Source organism: Pseudophryne corroboree, chromosome 5 (assembly GCF_028390025.1).
Source record: "Pseudophryne corroboree isolate aPseCor3 chromosome 5, aPseCor3.hap2, whole genome shotgun sequence".
Taxonomy (NCBI): domain Eukaryota; kingdom Metazoa; phylum Chordata; class Amphibia; order Anura; family Myobatrachidae; genus Pseudophryne; species Pseudophryne corroboree.
The window spans coordinates 786431044-786450655 of record NC_086448.1 but is presented as its reverse complement, the minus strand read 5'-3'; the positions used below and the strand labels follow the sequence as shown (position 1 = coordinate 786450655).

The window sequence follows — 19612 nt, the reverse complement described above, 5'->3', positions numbered from 1 at the left end:
GGGCCTCCAAATTGCCTCTTTTTCCTGCCAGTATAAGTACGGACTGTGTGACGTGCCTACTTGGATGCGGTCACTCATATAATCCTCCACCATTCTATCAATGTTGAGAGAATCATATGCAGTGACAGTAGACGACATGTCCGTAATCGTTGTCAGGTCCTTCAGTCCGGACCAGATGTCAGCATCAGCAGTCGCTCCAGACTGCCCTGCATCACCGCCAGCGGGTGGGCTCGGAATTCTGAGCCTTTTCCTCGCACCCCCAGTTGCGGGAGAATGTGAAGGAGGAGATGTTGACAGGTCGCGTTCCGCTTGACTTGACAATTTTGTCACCAGCAGGTCTTTCAACCCCAGCAGACCTGTGTCTGCCGGAAAGAGAGATCCAAGGTAGGCTTTAAATCTAGGATCGAGCACGGTGGCCAAAATGTAGTGCTCTGATTTCAACAGATTGACCACCCGTGAATCCTTGTTAAGCGAATTAAGGGCTGCATCCACAAGTCCCACATGCCTAGCGGAATCGCTCCCTTTTAGCTCCTTCTTCAATGCCTCCAGCTTCTTCTGCAAAAGCCTGATGAGGGGAATGACCTGACTCAGGCTGGCAGTGTCTGAACTGACTTCACGTGTGGCAAGTTCAAAGGGCATCAGAACCTTGCACAACGTTGAAATCATTCTCCACTGCACTTGAGACAGGTGCATTCCACCTACTATATCGTGCTCAATTGTATAGGCTTGAATGGCCTTTTGCTGCTCCTCCAACCTCTGAAGCATATAGAGGGTTGAATTCCACCTCGTTACCACTTCTTGCTTCAGATGATGGCAGGGCAGGTTCAGTAGTTTTTGGTGGTGCTCCAGTCTTCTGTACGTGGTGCCTGTACGCCGAAAGTGTCCCGCAATTTTTCTGGCCACCGACAGCATCTCTTGCACGCCCCTGTCGTTTTTTAAAAAATTCTGCACCACCAAATTCAAGGTATGTGCAAAACATGGGACGTGCTGGAATTTGCCCATATTTAATGCACACACAATATTGCTGGCGTTGTCCGATGCCACAAATCCACAGGAGAGTCCAATTGGGGTAAGCCATTCCGCGATGATCTTCCTCAGTTGCCGTAAGAGGTTTTCAGCTGTGTGCGTATTCTGGAAAGCGGTGATACAAAGCGTAGCCTGCCTAGGAAAGAGTTGGCGTTTGCGAGATGCTGCTACTGGTGCCGCCGCTGCTGTTCTTGCGGCGGGAGTCCATACATCTACCCAGTGGGCTGTCACAGTCATATAGTCCTGACCCTGCCCTGCTCCACTTGTCCACATGTCCGTGGTTAAGTGGACATTGGGTACAACTGCATTTTTTAGGACACTGGTGAGTCTTTTTCTGACGTCCGTGTACATTCTCGGTATCGCCTGCCTAGAGAAGTGGAACCTAGATGGTATTTGGTAACGGGGGCGCACTGCCTCAATAAATTGTCTAGTTCCCTGTGAACTAACGGCGGATACCGGACGCACGTCTAACACCAACATAGTTGTCAAGGACTCAGTTATCCGCTTTGCAGTAGGATGACTGCTGTGATATTTCATCTTCCTCGCAAAGGACTGTTGAACAGTCAATTGCTTACTGGAAGTAGTACAAGTGGGCTTACGACTTCCCCTCTGGGATGACCATCGACTCCCAGCGGCAACAACAGCAGCGCCAGCAGCAGTAGGCGTTACACGCAAGGATGCATCGGAGGAATCCCAGGCAGGAGAGGACTCGTCAGAATTGCCAGTGACATGGCCTGCAGGACTATTGGCATTCCTGGGGAAGGAGGAAATTGACACTGAGGGAGTTGGTGGGGTGGTTTGCGTGAGCTTGGTTACAAGAGGAAGGGATTTACTGGTCAGTGGACTGCTTCCGCTGTCACCCAAAGTTTTTGAACTTGTCACTGACTTATTATGAATGCGCTGCAGGTGACGTATAAGGGAGGATGTTCCGAGGTGGTTAACGTCCTTACCCCTACTTATTACAGCTTGACAAAGGGAACACACGGCTTGACACCTGTTGTCCGCATTTCTGGTGAAATACCTCCACACCGAAGAGCTGATTTTTTTGGTATTTTCACCTGGCATGTCAACGGCCATATTCCTCCCACGGACAACAGGTGTCTCCCCGGGTGCCTGACTTAAACAAACCACCTCACCATCAGAATCCTCCTGGTCAATTTCCTCCCCAGCGCCAGCAACACCCATATCCTCCTCATCCTGGTGTACTTCAACACTGACATCTTCAATCTGACTATCAGGAACTGGACTGCGGGTGCTCCTTCCAGCACTTGCAGGGGGCGTGCAAATGGTGGAAGGCGCATGCTCTTCACGTCCACTGTTGGGAAGGTCAGGCATCGCAACCGACACAATTGGACTCTCCTTGTGGATTTGGGATTTCAAAGAACGCACAGTTCTTTGCGGTGCTTTTGCCAGCTTGAGTCTTTTCAGTTTTCTAGCGAGAGGCTGAGTGCTTCCATCCTCATGTGAAGCTGAACCACTAGCCATGAACATAGGCCAGGGCCTCAGCCGTTCCTTGCCACTCCGTGTGGTAAATGGCATATTGGCAAGTTTACGCTTCTCCTCCGACAATTTTATTTTAGGTTTTGGAGTCCTTTTTTTACTGATATTTGGTGTTTTGGTTTTGACATGCTCTGTACTATGCCATTGGGCATCGGCCTTGGCAGACGACGTTGCTGGCATTTCATCGTCTCGGCCATGACTAGTGGCAGCAGCTTCAGCACGAGGTGGAAGTGGATCTTGATCTTTCCCTAATTTTGGAACCTCAACATTTTTGTTCTCCATATTTTAATAGGCACAACTAAAAGGCACCTCAGGTAAACAATGGAGATGGATGGATTGGATACTAGTATACAATTATGGACGGGCTGCCGAGTGCCGACACAGAGGTAGCCACAGCCGTGAACTACCGCACTGTACTGTGTCTGCTGCTAATATATAGACTGGTTGATAAAGAGATAGTATACTCGTAACTAGTATGTATGTATAAAGAAAGAAAAAAAAACCACGGTTAGGTGGTATATACAATTATGGACGGGCTGCCGAGTGCCGACACAGAGGTAGCCACAGCCGTGAACTACCGCACTGTACTGTGTCTGCTGCTAATATATAGACTGGTTGATAAAGAGATAGTATACTCGTAACTAGTATGTATGTATAAAGAAAGAAAAAAAAACCACGGTTAGGTGGTATATACAATTATGGACGGGCTGCCGAGTGCCGACACAGAGGTAGCCACAGCCGTGAACTACCGCACTGTACTGTGTCTGCTGCTAATATATAGACTGGTTGATAAAGAGATAGTATACTCGTAACTAGTATGTATGTATAAAGAAAGAAAAAAAAACCACGGTTAGGTGGTATATACAATTATGGACGGGCTGCCGAGTGCCGACACAGAGGTAGCCACAGCCGTGAACTACCGCACTGTACTGTGTCTGCTGCTAATATATAGACTGGTTGATAAAGAGATAGTATACTCGTAACTAGTATGTATGTATAAAGAAAGAAAAAAAAACCACGGTTAGGTGGTATATACAATTATGGACGGGCTGCCGAGTGCCGACACAGAGGTAGCCACAGCCGTGAACTACCGCACTGTACTGTGTCTGCTGCTAATATATAGACTGGTTGATAAAGAGATAGTATACTCGTAACTAGTATGTATGTATAAAGAAAGAAAAAAAAACCACGGTTAGGTGGTATATACAATTATGGACGGGCTGCCGAGTGCCGACACAGAGGTAGCCACAGCCGTGAACTACCGCACTGTACTGTGTCTGCTGCTAATATATAGACTGGTTGATAAAGAGATAGTATACTCGTAACTAGTATGTATGTATAAAGAAAGAAAAAAAACCCACGGTTAGGTGGTATATACAATTATGGACGGGCTGCCGAGTGCCGACACAGAGGTAGCCACAGCCGTGAACTACCGCACTGTACTGTGTCTGCTGCTAATATATAGACTGGTTGATAAAGAGATAGTATACTCGTAACTAGTATGTATGTATAAAGAAAGAAAAAAAAACCACGGTTAGGTGGTATATACAATTATGGACGGGCTGCCGAGTGCCGACACAGAGGTAGCCACAGCCGTGAACTACCGCACTGTACTGTGTCTGCTGCTAATATAGACTGGTTGATAAAGAGATAGTATACTCGTAACTAGTATGTATGTATAAAGAAAGAAAAAAAAACCACGGTTAGGTGGTATATACAATTATGGACGGGCTGCCGAGTGCCGACACAGAGGTAGCCACAGCCGTGAACTACCGCACTGTACTGTGTCTGCTGCTAATATATAGACTGGTTGATAAAGAGATAGTATACTCGTAACTAGTATGTATGTATTAAGAAAGAAAAAAAAACCACGGTTAGGTGGTATATACAATTATGGACGGGCTGCCGAGTGCCGACACAGAGGTAGCCACAGCCGTGAACTACCGCACTGTACTGTGTCTGCTGCTAATATAGACTGGTTGATAAAGAGATAGTATACTCGTAACTAGTATGTATGTATAAAGAAAGAAAAAAAAAACACGGTTAGGTGGTATATACAATTATGGACTGGCTGCCGAGTGCCGACACAGAGGTAGCCACAGCCGTGAACTACCGCACTGTATTGTGTCTGCTGCTAATATATAGACTGGTTGATAAAGAGATAGTATACTCGTAACTAGTATGTATGTATAAAGAAAGAAAAAAAAACCACGGTTAGGTGGTATATACAATTATGGACGGGCTGCCGAGTGCCGACACAGAGGTAGCCACAGCCGTGAACTACCGCACTGTACTGTGTCTGCTGCTAATATATAGACTGGTTGATAAAGAGATAGTATACTCGTAACTAGTATGTATGTATAAAGAAAGAAAAAAAAACCACGGTTAGGTGGTATATACAATTATGGACGGGCTGCCGAGTGCCGACACAGAGGTAGCCACAGCCGTGAACTACCGCACTGTACTGTGTCTGCTGCTAATATATAGACTGGTTGATAAAGAGATAGTATACTCGTAACTAGTATGTATGTATAAAGAAAGAAAAAAAAACCACGGTTAGGTGGTATATACAATTATGGACGGGCTGCCGAGTGCCGACACAGAGGTAGCCACAGCCGTGAACTACCGCACTGTACTGTGTCTGCTGCTAATATATAGACTGGTTGATAAAGAGATAGTATACTCGTAACTAGTATGTATGTATAAAGAAAGAAAAAAAAACCACGGTTAGGTGGTATATACAATTATGGACGGGCTGCCGAGTGCCGACACAGAGGTAGCCACAGCCGTGAACTACCGCACTGTACTGTGTCTGCTGCTAATATAGACTGGTTGATAAAGAGATAGTATACTACTAATATTATATATACTGGTGGTCAGGTCACTGGTCACTAGTCACACTGGCAGTGGCACTCCTGCAGCAAAAGTGTGCACTGTTTAATTTGTCAAAGTCAGAAAAATGTCTCAATGCACGTTGCCATATTTGCACCGCACACTGGTCCGCGCTGCGCGTGCGTGCGCTCTCCCGTGGATGCGCATACCCGCAATAACGTGCACTCGCAGGCGCGGTATGCGTATTTACGGTAGAGTTTATGTAGTCGTAGCGTGCGACTCATTCGTTACAAATGTTCACAATTAATGTAGTTTATAGATCATGGTCCCTTTGATAGATTCTGAAAGTTTGGTTAAAATACAATGTCCCAGAGCTGAGGAATCCCTCTTTATATCGTACGAAGGGTCTAACAGGAATCATACAGCAGTGTTTGGTACCCATCGGAAGAGTATTTAATTAGCAATATTCCGGTGTTGGTTTGGAGCGTATTAATCGCTCGTGCGAATAGTTATGGACATAAGAAGTTTATGTCCATTTCTATTAATTACACATACTCAGGTATGCGGCGGGAAACCCAGTTTCCCACCCACCTGAGCTGTTGGAAATCGTCACAGCCCACCTGTATGAATCACCCTATGACCTTTTGTTATGATACAGGGCCGAATTCCTTCGGCCAATGGACAATGGGATTGTAGGACCAGGAGATTGCATTGTGTGTGGGGCATAAATAGGCAGGCCGACCACATCCAGCTCTCACTCTCTCATCAACGGTTATCTGCTGATAGCCGGGAGCTGGATATCGAGGCGCAGGCGATCATACCCTTTGTGCGTAAGTTTCTCTCCGTAATCATTGTCTTTCTGTGAGCCAATTTCTCTCATCTCATCTCTCTCTCTCTCTCTCTCTCTCTCTCTCTCTCTCTCTCTCTGTTCTGTTCTCTCATATCTCCCCTAGACTAGGCTAGTATTGTATTGTATTAGATAGTATTGTATTGTATTTCTTTTAGGTCAGAGTAGTATTGTCCTTTTGTATTTATTGTTTAGTTCTGTGGTTAGGAAGTCTCTGTTATATTGTAGTGTATCATTTGTACTGTTATCCCCTTTTACAAGTATATTAGATATAATACAGTTAATAGGCCTTGGAACCTAAACCAGTATCTGTGTATTTTCTATAGTGTTAAGTGTTCACTTGAGCGTCGGTGACGCTCAAGCAGCTTTGTAGTTAGTCAGGTTACACAAGGTTGCACTTACACCCTGTACTCACATTAAGGTATTCAGTGTATTTCATTGGTATAAGGTTTTAACATAAAGGTATAGTGTTGTGAGCGTCTGCATCGCTGGTGACCTCCTCGTGGTCTCGAGCGTATGCTACGCCATAGCGAATCATTCCCCTAGACATAACCAATAACGTGTCCTGTGATCGCTGGGCCGTGAGCGAACGTGACGCTTGAGCGTCTCGCCTACGGCTGAGCGATCGCTACGCAGATAGCGTACCATTACGGTACTTCTTAAGTAAACAGCGTACAGTGTTCTTAGCTTCATAAAGGGTTGTTTATACGACAAAGGAATTTAGCATTGTCAATTGCGGGCTCGTCCTATCCTTCTCATATCTGCACTAGGTAGATCAGCGGACATTATCCCTCCAGCAAAGGGTGGGAGGTTGTCTCACAGTGCTGGCGGGATAAGCGTCTGCTTCGCTTAGATAAAGAGTGCTGAAGGAACCCGGTAACCGGAAGTAAGAACAAAACGCTTGTGTCTTTTAAAACTTTTATTTCTCTTCTGTCTTGCGTATACACGCACGCATACATATATCTGCATTTCTGTTTCATTTTTCGTATATCACTATTCCTGTTTGCCAATTTTATAGTTGATAGAAAGTGCTAAAAAGAGATTTGCTGTTATTTCATAGTAGAGGTGATAGTTAAAGTATAGAACAAACACACGGTTTGTCTGAGATACAAGGCAGTCAGTGTGGATTGCGGTAGATGATCAGGGATCATTTACATTGATAAAAATATATTGTGTTACGGTGGATCCTTTGCATTGCGTACACGTGTCGCTAACAAAGACTAGCGTACGCAATCCAAAGGCAGACGCACGCAGCGTTCATTACGCAACGTAGCGTCCGGTTACGCTCACGTAGCTCAAGTCACGAAAAAGTTGAATTAGCGCAAAGCGATAATTAGCGCAAGGCGATAATTAACGCACAGCGGTAGATAACGCGAAGCGGTAAATAACGCAAATCTATTTTTAGAAAATCTGAAATTTAGTTTAACAGATCCTGCTCCTAATTGGTAACACTCTTGGGCTAAAGACAAATTTCTGCGCAGAAATAGATATAGAAACAAAAGTGTACATGTGTTGAGTGAGTGTGTTTTGTATACAAAAGTTTATATAACTTTAAGGTGGAACCAAAAGGAAAGCCGGGTACTCGTCAAGGGACATACGTGTAAGTGACATATACGGTGGCCAGGGAGGCATCCCTGGTTAAATAATATTTGAGCATTAGAGTATAGCGGACCATAAGGTAACAAGACCAGGAGGTCATAAGGTAACAAGACCAGGAGGTCATAAGGAACAAGACCAGGAGGTCGTAAGGTAAAAGGTCCGCTATAAAAGTCCAGTGGCACAACGCCTGGGGTGTTGGTGCAGAACCCATATAGGCCATACAAGCTCTGGCTGAAGGAATCGCAGCCGGAAACATAGATTCCATTGATCTTTCAGTACATGACAAGTAGTGCTCGTATACTGAACGATTGGACCGCACGTTATTGTGTGCAGTGGTTAGTAATCTGACCTAATACCATTAGAGTAAAGTGGTCACAAACGCTATCTGTACATTCTGACGTGATTTGTGTAATTTTTTATTTTTGGAAGGGAAGTTCGCTGGTCACTCAGGAACTATCTAACAACCCCACCTTTACTGGAAAGAGTAAGTGTCCTGCGGGTAACCCTCATATGTTCCAGTAAACTGAAGGTTCCATAGGGGCCCTGTATCGAGTACGCCAGCACCACGTCGGTGTGATCAGGTCGTATTGGTCGAGGTGGGCGAGTGAGTGGGGTACTCGGTAAACCGCCACCGCCGGCCTACTGTGGAGTAATTTGGTTGTCTGAAAAGGCTTGCTGAAAACCTTGATACAGAGATCCAAGGAGGACTAAGCAACACCTGCAGACTATGGGGGCCAGTTGCTCAGGTAGGGGGCGATCAACCCTGGTTCAGGTTGATTCTGTGAACCGACCAGTTGGGTCGGCACGATATGTAATGTGTGAAAAATATGGAATTCACACCGAATCTTTATGTGATGAATGGGAGAGAATGACTGTACAAGACAGGGACAAATTCCCAAGAATAGGTAGCTTCAGTCCAGAAGTGTTACAAAATTTAAGGAGGAGGATATGTCTCGTAAAATCAGCAAAGAGACGAATTCAGCATCATGATTATTTACAGTTATGGCACCAGGAAGGTGAGATACAGAGAGGTTTGGCTCTGGCGGCAGGATCTGGGGCAGTCAGGAAGTTGATTGCCACAGCTCCTCCCCCACCATACATTGCAGGAGAGAAGTTGATTGCGGAGAGAAACGCACTGGGTTGTAAAACACAAACTCTTAGTAACACTGTAAATGTTAATGATGTTAACCAAATAACTCATGCAAGTATTAACCCGTGCAAGATGTACCCTGTTTTGAACCTTCCTCAGGAGTGTGATCAAGAAGACGATTCAGCAACAATTTCAGCTCTCTCTCTTGCAGCCACCATAGCAGAGACCACAGTAGGCACAGCGACACCCACGAGATTAGTGAAAGCCCCTAGCGGAGGGATAGGTGAGGTCGTGTCAACGGGTAAGTACGGCACCATGCACTACACTGAAACAATTGTACCACAACAAGCTGTAGAATCTACACAGGAAGAGGCTGTTAGAATTGCTCCTGTAAGGGTAATAGCAGTTCCCAATGGAAAAACAGATGTGTCTGGAGCCACTCCCATAAGGAACATTGCCATGTACACTCCATTTTCCAGAATGGAATTAAGAACAATAGTGTCCGAATTTCCTGACCCCAGGAAGGATTTAGTTGCTAGCCAAAAATACATCAGGGATCTAGGTAACACTGTAGAACCCAACAACAAGGATTGGCAGATACTGCTAAGAGCTTGTTTACCTTCCAATGTTGATGCAACTCAGTTTTTAGCTGATTGTGCATTGGATAAAGATGTACCGCTTACAGACGTGTACAACAAGGATAATGTAAAAAGGATAAATTTACAGCTAAAAGAGTATTTCCCAGCCGTTGTTAAATGGAATAAAATATTTTCCATTAAGCAAAAGGAGTCCGAAACGGCAACAGAATATTTTCACCGGGCACTATTAGAAATGGCAAAGTACACTGGTATAGAAGACATTAAGACCAACCCAAACCATCGAGAAGTAGCAGTATCTGTACTGATGGATGGTTTGAAAGAAACATTAAAAGCTAGGGTACAGACCACGCAGCCATGTTGGCGAGGTCTGTCAGTGTCCACCTTGAGAGAGGCTGCTATTGATCACGACAGAAACATCACTAGGCACAGAGAGTCGCAAAGTGATAAGTTGATGTCCGTAAGTATACAGGCGCTGACCACAAGGCAGACTGCGTATGTACCACCGAATCCTGTGGGTAAGGCAAGTGTAATAACATGTTTTTCTTGTAACAGACCGGGACACTTTGCACGAGAATGTAGAACAAAGAATGTACAAAGATCTTTTCAACCCCCTAGACAACAACACAACACACGACATTGGGAGCAGGGTCCACAGAGGCGGAGTTTTGAGCCACATACAGGGGAAACAAAAAGATATCCCCCAAACAGAGACTGGCATGCCTCTGGTAGTTCCCAGCTAACTCCCCCACAAGTAGTTGCTGCCAATGGGATTCAGGGAGGTCAGCATACCCAATAGGGGTGTGGCCATACCTGTAATCTGCAGCCAGTTAAGTTGATTGCCAGTCTTGGAAGCGAACCAGAGATTGCAATCAATGTAGCTGGTAAAACTTTAAACTTTCTTGTAGACACAGGGGCGGCCAAGTCAGTGATAAATTCGACAGTGGGCATGAGAACCACTGGTAGGACAATTCCAGCCATGGGAGTAACAGGAGTAGTCCAGCACTACCCTGTTAGCAAACCAGCCGAGATTACAATAGGGCCTTTGCATACCAAGCATTCCTTTTTGCTGGCTGCATCTGCACCAACTAATCTCCTGGGAAGAGACTTACTATGTAAAATGGGTTGCGTCATTTATTGTACTCCTGAAGGTGTATTCTTGGACATCCCTGAGAATCACGCTCAGGAAGTACGAGACATGTTAGACTCCCCATCAAAATTAATGTCACATTCCATTATGACAAATAGGAATCCATCCCAAGTAGAAGAGATGATATCTCAGATACCAGAGTCACTTTGGACAAAAGATGGACAGGACACTGGATTAATGGCAAACGTAGCTCCAGTAGTTGTGCAAGTAAAAGATGGTAGGATAGCTCCAAAAATCCCACAGTATCCTCTGAAGCCAGAGGTGGAGCTAGGAGTTTTTCCCGTAATAGAGCGCTTGCTACAACAGGGCATTCTAGTAAGAACGTCCAGCACCGCAAATAGTCCCATCTTCCCTGTTAAAAAGAGTGGGGGGAGGGGTTACAGGCTAGTGCAGGATCTAAGGGGGATTAACAAAATAGTTGAGAGTCAGTTCCCCGTAGTGCCTAATCCAGCTGTCATCCTAATGCAAATTCCTCCCACTACCAAATTTTTCACTGTTATTGACCTCTGCTCCGCTTTCTTTTCGGTACCTCTGCACCCTGACAGCCAATATTTGTTTGCATTCACATACAGAGGAGTCCAATACACGTGGACTCGGTTACCCCAAGGTTTCATAGATAGTCCAAGTATATTTTCTCAGGCTTTGCATGATTGTTTACAGTCTTTCCAACCGGAAAGTGGATCAGTGTTGATACAGTACGTGGATGATCTACTACTGTGTTCTGATTCATTGGAGGCATCCCTGAAGGATACGAAACAGCTCCTGTTTCATCTTTCAGACACAGGTCACAAGGTCTCCAAAGACAAGTTGCAATTATGCCAAGCTAAGGTAAAATACTTGGGACACTGTCTAACACAAGGACTGAGACACCTGACCGCTGATAGAATCCAAGCCATTAGAGACATGACACTGCCACAAACCCAGCAACAGATCAGGACGTTTTTAGGAATGTGTGGGTATTGCCGTAATTGGATCCCAGGGTTTTCCATATTGGCGCTACCTTTGCAGGAAATGGTCTCCTCAAACAAACCTGATCGGATTTCGCATACAGACGAATCCGAAACAGCATTTGAGAGACTCAAACAGTGCCTAACGCAGGCACCAGCACTAGGTATGCCAGACTATGGGAAACCCTTTGAACTATACGGAACAGAAAGTGCTGGGTGCGCAGCAGGTGTACTAACACAAAAACACGGTGATGCCAGCAGGCCAATTGCATACTACAGCGCTCAGCTAGACACGGTAGCGCGATCCCTCCCCACATGCTTGCGTAGCGTTGCGGCGATAGCATTGCTAGTGACAAAAAGCGAAGATGTCGTGCTAGGCCACAACCTCACAATCCATACACCGCATGCGGTATCTGCCTTATTGAATTCTGCCCAAACCAGACACGTCTCATCAGCAAGGTTTACAAGATGGGAATTGGCATTAATGGCCCCCGTAAACATCACCATAAGGAGATGCAGTGCATTAAACCCTGCAACATTTCTCCCAGGTGTGCCTGGTCAGACACAAAGGGTGGGAGGTGAGAGTGATGGGGAAGGAGGATTTAATGCAAAGGAAGATGCACATGATTGTATGGAATATTTGACCCAAAATTTTACCGCAAGGCCTGACATCAGTGACAATCCACTAGAAGATGCAGAACTCACGTTCTACACGGACGGTAGTTGTCACAGACAGTCAGACTCGGGAGACTTGTGTACTGGATACGCAGTCGTAGATGACCAAGACACCATAGAAGCGGAACCGCTAGGCCCACCTCACTCAGCCCAGGTTGCTGAACTGGTCGCCCTAACCAGAGCATGTGAATTGGCTAAGGGTAAGTCAGCCAATATCTACACCGATTCCAGATACGCGTTCGGGGTAGTCCATGATTTCGGAGCCCTATGGCGGCTCAGAAATTTCATGACGGCAGCTGGTACACCGATAGCGCATGCAGCTCACATAAAAAGGCTTCTAACAGCGATACAGGAACCCGACAGAGTGGCTGTTATCAAATGTAAAGCACATACATATAGCCAAGACCCAGTATCCCTTGGTAACAGCCGAGCAGACGAAGCCGCAAAGCTTGCAGCTGCTACCCCCACACGGACAGACACCACACAGTTGATGGTATTTAATACCATCAACACACAGAAGTTGTGTGAGATGCAGAATTTGTGTTCCACACAGGAAAGAGCAGTCTGGAGGGCAAAGGGATATGGCCAGGAGTCCTCAGGGCTCTGGACGGATGGACATGGTAAACCAGTGGCCCCCAGGGCATACCTTCCATGTCTGGCTGAAGCAGCTCACGGGCTGACTCATCTAGGCAAGGAGGGGATGTGCAAATTGGTAAGAGCATACTGGTGCGCCCCAGGATTCTCCTCTCATGCGAGTAAAAGAGCAATGTCATGCCTTACCTGTCTGAGAAAGAATATTGGAAAAGCAATACCTACAGAACCATCCCATATCCCACCTGCCGGCGGCCCTTTCCAGGTAATACAAATTGACTTCATTCAATTACCCCCATGTCGAAATTTGAAATATGTACTTGTCTGTATAGATGTTTTCTCGAATTGGGTCGAGGCTTTTCCAGCAGCTACAAATACCGCTATGTTTACAGCTAAGAAAATTGTGCAGGAATTTGTATGTAGATATGGTATCCCTAGAATCATTGAAAGTGATAGGGGTACCCATTTTACAGGTGATGTCTTTCAAGGAATGTGTAAATTGATGGGTATTGATAGCAAGCTGCACACTCCGTACCGTCCACAGGCGAGTGCGAAGGTCGAAAGAGTGAACAGCACTATTAAAAATAAATTGAGTAAAGTAATGGCAGAGACAGGATTGACGTGGCCAGAAGCTTTACCCATTGTTTTGTATAGCATCAGAACCACTCCCAGGTCCCCTCTTAATCTGTCTCCTTTTGAAATCTTGTTTGGTCGACAACCGCATGTCATGATTAACCCTCAGGATGATTTGAAATGTAACAATGAAGTAACTGTAAAGTACTTGATTAACATGAGTAAACAGTTGAGGAATCAAAATGATAATCTGAAGTTGGTGATTCCTGATTTACCAGATAGTAATTGTCATGACATTGAACCTGGGGATTATGTAATGATACGAAATTTTCTACGCTCAGGTTGTCTTATTGATAGATGGGAAGGACCATACCAGGTCTTATTGACTAGCACCACAGCATTGAAGGTTGCTGAGAGAGAGACTTGGGTCCATTCATCCCACTGCAAAAAGGTTGCTGATCCAGAGAAGTCCCGCGATAAGGAACAGACGGTAGAGGTTGTATCACTGGAGTGTCTGTTCCAGGAGGATTGAGGCGGCACCTGAGCCTTGAAGACCGAAAGCAGTTGTCGACTCCCTTCTCCCTTTTATTGTTCTTCTCCACTTCCCAGCCCCTCTCCCTTAAAATTTCTTTTTCCCCCTCCTCATTCTTCTCTATTTCCTCCTCAAAGATGGACTTGCCCCAAGAGACTGTGATCCGGATTTTGATGTTAACCATGATGTTGACCAGAGCAGTCTGTTCCGGCGAGAGTACCATAGAGGTCGAAAGAGGTTCTGGAATGGGTTCCGATTATGATGATGGAGGCGTAGTTTTCCAAGATCAACCAAACCAACAAGCAAAGGCGAGTATCAGAAAACGATCCGATAGAAGAAATTGTGATGGATTGTTAGCTGAAGAAAATTGTATCTGTAGGCTCTGTGATAATCTGGTTGAAGATGGATGCATAAAGAAATGCCAATCTAGTTTTAATATCCATATAGACCGGCATCCATTGAGTGACTATCACTCCTTAGTGGGTAACGTGTTAAACCAAACAGATTGTTGGGTATGCTCTCAAGTACCTCAGGGTCACAGTAAATCAGGGCTAGTACCATTTCCTTTAACGTTAGGGGAGGTACTTGAGCTAAGTGGTGGGAGACCGGTGGACCGGAGGTTTAACATCTCCAGCCCTCCTAGTTTGAAGCTCCACCAATACCATGTGGATAGGTCCCTCATATGTTTTAACATCTCCAATCCCAGAAAACCGGGAAATTGGGAAGTGTCATGGAGCAACCTTACCATGACCTTTTCACACAGAGCAGATAGAATGCCTACAGATACAGAGCTCGTACGCCACATAGCCAGTAGAGGAAAATCTTTCCGGTATCGATATACCTTAGGAAATAGGATTACTAGAGTTGGAGAGGTATCACCAGGATACTGTGCACATATCGTACAAACCGATACGTGCATTAGGCAGATGGAAGAATTAGGGTCAGGAGATTTCACCTGGAAGGTTTGTAACATGGTCATGTCCTTCTCCGTCCCATATGTTCTCCCCGATGATGCATATTTCATATGCGGGAGAAAGGCGTACAAGTGGCTTGCCCCAAACTCTGAAGGATTGTGTTATATTGGAAAAGTATTGCCCGAAGTGATGACTGTTACACATGACAAAATGAAGGACATACACCGTGGTGCCCAAGCTCCTTATACTCACACTCATTACGAGCACCGAGTTAAAAGACAACTGTCAGAAAGGTTAGAGCATCCGGCCTCTGATCTTATCCATGAATCCACCGGGATTCAGGTTCTGGTAGCGTTAGATTTCACTCGCACCGCTCGAGGTGTGATGAATTATAGATACATTTCCGCACTCGCCAATTTGTTAGATAATATCACTGAAATGTATGATGACACGTTTAGATACACTGGAAGAGAACTTCAAGCTTACAAAACAGAACTAGTTCAGCATAGGATGGTTCTTAATTATCTTACAGCAGTAACAGGCGGATATTGTGTTACATTGGCAACACAGTACGGCATAAAGTGTTGCACGTATATCACGAATAGCACCGAGGATCCGGTAGAGGTCATAGACCAAAAGATGGACGATATTCTCCAACTAAAGTGGGAATTTCGTCAAAAACACAATCTCACCCTTGCTGCTGTAGGTAATGAGCTGACTGGTTGGGTGTCATGGTTGAACCCGCGAAATTGGTTCTCCGGTTTAGGAGACTGGGCTCAAGGAGTCATAATGGATGTTGGAAAGTTTCTACTATGTATCTTGGGTGTCGTTATATCGATTGGATTGATATTTAGATGCGGGCAGGCTTTAATGAGGTGCAAACAAAGTACAAAAGTGATGAGCTTGAGGAGTGAGGAAACTGTAATTAACCTGGATTTGATTTATGACCCAATGATAGAAACCAGAATGTGATGAAAATGCGATTATACGGTCCGTTTCTTTCACCTGTTTTTCTGCTTTTCTCCCAGATACAAAGACCCCCTTGGACGAGGAAGCTGACGAGACGAGATGTATACAGACAACGGATTGACCAAAGAAGAAGATTTGACAACTTTAAATATGGACACTTGATGAACTTTGCCATGGATCCCCAGTTTCCCTAGTATCTTTAAACTCACGCTAGCCCAACATTTTTGTAAATCTGATGGCTCAGACAAAGCTATTTGCTCATGCCTAAGGAGCAATACAGCGCAAAGAAGACGACTCTCAACAGATACCGAAAACAACTTCGACGACAGATGTACATTTCCCTGACATAGAATATCATTGCATTTTTCGTAAGTGTTCTTTATCTTCATCTCTGCAACCCCCAGGTAACGACACACATAGACGATAGGGAATACAGGCACAGATAGCAGCAACCACATACCTCCCCCATTCATGTATCATCAACTAAAATGTGCATCCCCATTTTGTTACAACCACAGCCGAAATGAGCTCGGTAGAGTTTGACAGCCCATCCACAGACCTGTACCACAGGATAAGAAGGAATTCAAATGTATACTTCGCAATACCTCGAGGCTTGATTTACAACACGTACGGCACGATGATACATGACCCCCCAAACATGGATTCATACACACATGCTTCTGCTATCTCACTAGGTCATACCCTCTTCACACCTTCTCCTCTCTCCTCCCCTACCCAACCATGGAAATCAATTAACCCCTGACTTACATTTTTCTCCTTAAATGTTTTGTGGCAGTTATTATTGACTGCCAAAGGGTGGACTGTCAAAGTCAGAAAAATGTCTCAATGCACGTTGCCATATTTGCACCGCACACTGGTCCGCGCTGCGCGTGCGTGCGCTCTCCCGTGGATGCGCATACCCGCAATAACGTGCACTCGCAGGCGCGGTATGCGTATTTACAGTAGAGTTTATGTAGTCGTAGCGTGCGACTCATTCGTTACAAATGTTCACAATTAATGTAGTTTATAGATCATGGTCCCTTTGATAGATTCTGAAAGTTTGGTTAAAATACAATGTCCCAGAGCTGAGGAATCCCTCTTTATATCGTACGAAGGGTCTAACAGGAATCATACAGCAGTGTTTGGTACCCATCGGAAGAGTATTTAATTAGCAATATTCCGGTGTTGGTTTGGAGCGTATTAATCGCTCGTGCGAATAGTTATGGACATAAGAAGTTTATGTCCATTTCTATTAATTACACATACTCAGGTATGCGGCGGGAAACCCAGTTTCCCACCCACCTGAGCTGTTGGAAATCGTCACAGCCCACCTGTATGAATCACCCTATGACCTTTTGTTATGATACAGGGCCGAATTCCTTCGGCCAATGGACAATGGGATTGTAGGACCAGGAGATTGCATTGTGTGTGGGGCATAAATAGGCAGGCCGACCACATCCAGCTCTCACTCTCTCATCAACGGTTATCTGCTGATAGCCGGGAGCTGGATATCGAGGCGCAGGCGATCATACCCTTTGTGCGTAAGTTTCTCTCCGTAATCATTGTCTTTCTGTGAGCCAATTTCTCTCATCTCATCTCTCTCTCTCTCTCTCTCTCTCTCTCTCTGTTCTGTTCTCTCATATCTCCCCTAGACTAGGCTAGTATTGTATTGTATTAGATAGTATTGTATTGTATTTCTTTTAGGTCAGAGTAGTATTGTCCTTTTGTATTTATTGTTTAGTTCTGTGGTTAGGAAGTCTCTGTTATATTGTAGTGTATCATTTGTACTGTTATCCCCTTTTACAAGTATATTAGATATAATACAGTTAATAGGCCTTGGAACCTAAACCAGTATCTGTGTATTTTCTATAGTGTTAAGTGTTCACTTGAGCGTCGGTGACGCTCAAGCAGCTTTGTAGTTAGTCAGGTTACACAAGGTTGCACTTACACCCTGTACTCACATTAAGGTATTCAGTGTATTTCATTGGTATAAGGTTTTAACATAAAGGTATAGTGTTGTGAGCGTCTGCATCGCTGGTGACCTCCTCGTGGTCTCGAGCGTATGCTACGCCATAGCGAATCATTCCCCTAGACATAACCAATAACGTGTCCTGTGATCGCTGGGCCGTGAGCGAACGTGACGCTTGAGCGTCTCGCCTACGGCTGAGCGATCGCTACGCAGATAGCGTACCATTACGGTACTTCTTAAGTAAACAGCGTACAGTGTTCTTAGCTTCATAAAGGGTTGTTTATACGACAAAGGAATTTAGCATTGTCAAATTTTAATATAATATTATGTACTCCTGGCTCCTGCTATAACCTATAACTGGCACTGCAGTAGTGCTCCCCAGTCTCCCCCACAATTATAAGCTGTGTGAGCTGAGCAGTCAGACAGATATATAATATATATAGATGATGCAGCACACTGGCCTGAGCCTGAGCAGTGCACACAGATATGGTATGTGACTGACTGAGTCACTGTGTGTATCGCTTTTTTCAGGCAGAGAACGGATATATTAAATAAACTGCACTGTGTGTCTGGTGGTCACTCACTATATAATATATTATGTACTCCTGGCTCCTGCTATAACCTATAACTGGCACTGCAGTAGTGCTCCCCAGTCTCCCCCACAATTATAAGCTGTGTGAGCTGAGCAGTCAGACAGATATATATAATATTATATATAGATAATAGATGATGCAGCACACTGGCCTGAGCCTGAGCAGTGCACACAGATATGGTATGTGACTGAGTCACTGTGTGCTGTGTATCGCTTTTTTCAGGCAGAGAACGGATTATAAATAAAACTGGTGGTCACTGGTCACTATCAGCAAAACTCTGCACTGTACACTACTGAGTACTCCTAATGCTCCCCAAAATTAGTAAATCAAGTGTCTCTCTAATCTATTCTAAACGGAGAGGACGCCAGCCACGTCCTCTCCCTATCAATCTCAATGCACGTGTGAAAATGGCGGCGACGCGCGGCTCCTTATATAGAATCCGAGTCTCGCGATAGAATCCGAGCCTCGCGAGAATCCGACAGCGTCATGATGACGTTCGGGCGCGCTCGGGTTAACCGAGCAAGGCGGGAAGATCCGAGTCGCTCGGACCCGTGAAAAAAAACATGAAGTTCTGGCGGGTTCGGATTCAGAGAAACCGAACCCGCTCATCTCTAGATAATAGATGATGCAGCACACTGGCCTGAGCCTGAGCAGTGCACACAGATATGGTATGTGACTGACTGAGTCACTGTGTGTATCGCTTTTTTCAGGCAGAGAACGGATATATTAAATAAACTGCACTGTGTGTCTGGTGGTCACTCACTATATAATATATTATGTACTCCTGGCTCCTGCTATAACCTATAACTGGCACTGCAGTAGTGCTCCCCAGTCTCCCCCACAATTATAAGCTGTGTGAGCTGAGCAGTCAGACAGATATATATAATATTATATATAGATAATAGATGATGCAGCACACTGGCCTGAGCCTGAGCAGTGCACACAGATATGGTATGTGACTGAGTCACTGTGTGCTGTGTATCGCTTTTTTCAGGCAGAGAACGGATTATAAAGTAAACTGCACTGTCCTCACTAGTAAACTCTCTCCACTCAGTCTCTACACTTCTACAGTAACAGTACTCCTCCTAGTCAGCTCCAGTAAATCTCTCTCAGTCTCTTATAATCTAAATGGAGAGGACGCCAGCCACGTCCTCTCCCTATCAATCTCAATGCACGTGTGAAAATGGCGGCGACGCGCGGCTCCTTATA

At 45.2% G+C, this 19612-nt stretch overlaps 1 protein-coding gene across 1 annotated transcript in view; it reads right to left on the bottom strand.

The window, feature by feature from the left end:
• FER1L6 (fer-1 like family member 6) overlaps positions 1–19612 on the bottom strand; it is a 478947-nt gene that overhangs the window by 166953 nt on the left and 292382 nt on the right.